This window comes from Protopterus annectens, chromosome 11.part0 (genome assembly GCF_019279795.1).
Source record: "Protopterus annectens isolate FY-2018-M chromosome 11.part0, PAN1.0, whole genome shotgun sequence".
NCBI lineage: Eukaryota > Metazoa > Chordata > Ceratodontiformes > Protopteridae > Protopterus > Protopterus annectens.
The window spans coordinates 1,477,440,183-1,477,444,368 of NC_056745.1; the positions used below are offsets into that span (position 1 = coordinate 1,477,440,183).

Below are 4,186 nucleotides of genomic sequence, written 5' to 3' on the forward strand. Positions count from 1 at the left end.
ATGAACTGGTCTTCTTGAACATGCACCACAGGGGGGTCTATGTTCGGCTGCCAAAAAAAATATCATCGAATGGCTAAATATCATATGTAAAACATCAAATCAATAAATTACCAAATACGTCTTACTTCGAAAATAAATTTAGTGACTGGCCATAGTTGGCCATCCCCCAACTATATATATACCAACTCCAAGATCGCCCTGCAGTGGGGAACAGGACAAATTTAAAAGGCTTCCTTCACTTACCTTATGTGCTGTGGTACTTCCTGGTTGTTGGCCAACTATGGCCATTTGATGAATTTAGTTTCAAAGTAAGATGTGTTTGGTAATTTCGATGTTTTATGTATAATATGTAGCCGTTCGATGATATATTTTTTCAATTGCCGAACATAGGCCCCACCACAGGATATTTCCTAGTTCTATCTTTAGTGACTTTTCCACAAACCCATGGTGAACTCCTGAATCTAAATATTTTCAAACTAAAATATTTGCACACAAGGCTTTCTGAATCTTAAAGTATTAATACAGGAACACAGGGATCCTTCATATACACATGCATTATGAAACACAAAGGCAAGTATATGTCTTCAGAATGCTTGACAGTTGCAGCCACAATATAATGTTCATTACAAGACGACATAAAACAAATTATTAATGAAGGTTTACCTCACCCATAATATAAATAATAAAGACTGGAACAGGAATATTATACTGGATACATATCTGATCCCTTGACACTGAGATGTATTCAGTAAGTAGCATAACATAAATCAAACATCCTTGTACAACAGCCATTTCATACATCAGATACTGCTGTCAGTCAGTCAGCAATCATGCATCTGAATTAGGCCTGTGCAGCTCAACATTTCCACTCTTCACATACCCATAATGCTACAGGGAAACATAGCTATTGCTCCAAGGACCATGAGCTGAACTCCCTAATAAGCCTTATAGTGCTGATATTCAGCTGTCATAATATTACCAGACAACTTGAGGCCTATTACAACTTCCATTGCAGTAGCCTACCTGACAAAACTCCAGTCTATCTCCTTCTTTTTCAGTTAGTGATCGGACTGTACTTCTGGGAACCTCTCAGTACTATCACTCTTATCTTCTGGGTTTTTTTTTAAATCTTTGTTTTATTCCCTGATAGTTTTCAACCTCACTACACCACAGGCTGGGGTTACTGGTAGCTCAACCCTATCAGGCATAAAGATGGCACTGAGACTGCTTCAGGAATCTGATAGCAAATGGTACGTGTCACATTTTTCACTTCACCTTCTCAGTCATTTATTTATTTTTTTATTTTATATTTCATTGTTTGCTGTGTTCCACATTGGATGGGACATGGAGTGGTGGAATCATATTATCTCAGCCATGGAACCACTAAATATACATGTCTACCACGAATGTTTCCATCATGAGGATACTGAAGAGCTAGTCTTCATCTGGGGGTAATAAGATCTTGATTAACTGTAGTCCTTCCAGGAGTGGATAGCATCTACTACATGTTGCCGCTGCTGCCATCAGTCCTTTTTTCCAAACTCAAGATTCAACACCACAAATTAAAATTTAACTGCAACAGAGGCTGAATCGTACTTCCTTTGCATACTTACCCTGTGATTTATGTTTATTCTCTACCTTCACTTCTGGGCCTACTTCTGCTCTTTGAACTGGCCATGTTTACCTGTTAATGTTTGCCTCAGTTTCTTTTCCTTCCTTTCTTCTTTACCCGCAGTAATGTTCTGCCTTATCCTCCTTTTGGTAAATGTATTATGTACTTTCTACTCTCTTAAATTACTGCTGCCTCTCCACTTTTTTACTGCATTGTCTTTCGAGTATCCAAAGCCCTTAGCGGTTGTGTTATGAAGTATCATTATGGCATCATTGCTTTTGTTATAATCACAATGTCAGTCTATTTTCTTTCATCGTGTTCTGTGTTGAGTATTTTTCTAAGATTTTTAATAATCAGCATTTACTAAATCCCAGTGAAACCCCAACTAGTCAGTAAAAGAAATGGGAATGCATGCCAGAACCACAAAATCTCACACTAGGCTTGCACAGCAAAAGACAGCTAACCACAGTACAGTAAGAAGACAAGGATACCAGCATTTTAAAGATAAATTAATACTTTCAATTACTCCAAATCATTAATCAGTTCAATACAAGTATGTAAACATTGTCACTGCACCAAATATACACTTCGGCTCAGATTCCCTCCTGGTCCTTGCTACTTATTAATATCAAATGGGTGTGATATTTGTCATCCAAAATGATATTAATTTTCAGAAGGCAAGTGTGACAGTGAACATGAGGGGTAACGCTAACAACTAACAGTAACAACAGACAGAATGTGAATGATGTCAACAAAACATATACAAACTGATAGGAATGGGCTGCGTGTAGAAGGAAAATGGTGTGGAGAAGACGTCATTTCTTGATTTAGGAGTCGGAAAACAGGTACAAAAACGAATGCTGTACTTACACCAATCAGCAATGAAAGGATCCATGCTCTGGAAGTGAAACAAGGGGGGAATCGTTCAGGGGTCTGCTGATCACTGCTTTTCATCTCTGCAGGATAATTTGCATTCTCATGTCTTCCTCGCTCCAATGTAGGCATCCTGTCATATGTAAAATCTTCGTTGTAATTTTCTTCTCTGGTCATTGTGCTTAAATGAAATCCAGAGATAATACAGGCTGTCTAAGTCTGGATGCAGACGATGAAATGATACAAAACTAATCAGAATGCAACCACTACTCCATTAAGCAGCTTACAACTAACAAAGTGTCCTGTTTTATATCAGAATATAGTTTCTAAATCTGATATCAGACGTTTACCTGTAAGTAGAATGCATGCTTGATATCTATTTTAACAGACAACAAAATTAGCACTTCAGTTAACTTAAAAAGTTAAAACTGCATAAGTATATTATAATTTTAAAATGTTTACTATCTGCACAAAATAAAAACTGAAAAAACTTGACTCGATCTTTTGGAAAAGATTTAATAAAACAATTGTACTGCATCATTTTAAAACTTTTGTACCATAAATATGAGCTGTACTTAAAGTTTCCTTCCCACTAAAAACAACAGGATAGTCATGCCCTGTTACAGCGGGCATACTGAATTCGACAGAACATACAATAGGCACGTCAAATAGTGCAGAACATGTCCCTGAAGTGAATGTGAACAGCTGTTTAACACACTGTTTTATGTAGCATAGTCTAATGTTTAAAAAGTATTAAAATTAATGTCTGACATCTGTGCTTAACCACAGTAGCAAAATGCCTAACAAGCAACATTCAGAGACCTTGCTTTCCTTCAATAAATGTAACAAGGTCCAATGATAATTATTCAGAATTTTCATCATATTGTAACTGCATTTTGTATTTATGAAACCACTTATGCAAAGAAAATTAAAACTGTACTGACTTGAAAGGTATATGTAGCAAAAATATTAGCAGATCAAAAACATAAACATTTCTTTTTAAAAGAAGTACTCACTTTGACAAGAAGGATTCATTAAAACCAGTTGTAATAGTTAAAAGTAGTTCATTATCCCTAAATTTTCTGCAAGGCTAGGTGCTCATCGAGACATGCTGTCTTCAGGAAGTTTACTTCACCACTTTGGTTTCAACATCTATTCAAACACTGAACAAAAGCACTGCTAAAAAGTATGTGATTAAGCCAGGGAACAGAGAAATGCACTTTGAATTTTAATGAGGGAACAGACTACAGAAGGATGAACTCGAGTGTCTTTCATTTAGGAAAGGAGCACCTTGGTCCAAAAATTAGGTCAATGATTACCGTAAATATGATGAAATTATAAATCACACACACACACACACACACACACACACACACACACACACACACACACACACACACACACACACTCTCAGACATTCATGTACACATAAATACACACAAACACACACGCACACACGCACGCACACATGCACACACACACACACACACACACACACACACACACACACACACACACACACACACACACACACTCTCAGACAATCACGTACACAGTAATACACACAAACACACACACACACACACACACACACACACACACACACACACACACACACACACTCTCAGACAATCACGTACACAGTAATACACACAAACACACAGGCACACACGCACGCACACATGCGCGCGCACACACACA

The 4,186-nt window shown here is 37.4% G+C and overlaps 1 long non-coding RNA gene across 1 annotated transcript; it reads right to left on the reverse strand.

Moving 5' to 3' along the window:
* Positions 1-2,626: 2,626 nt before the first annotated feature.
* On the reverse strand, positions 2,627-3,793 carry LOC122814884. The gene is made up of 2 exons (XR_006366926.1): positions 3,502-3,793; positions 2,627-2,666 (listed from the first exon to the last, which is right to left on the reverse strand). It is a non-coding gene; the product is annotated as an uncharacterized LOC122814884 (long non-coding RNA).
* Between the last annotated feature and the right edge of the window lie 393 nt (positions 3,794-4,186).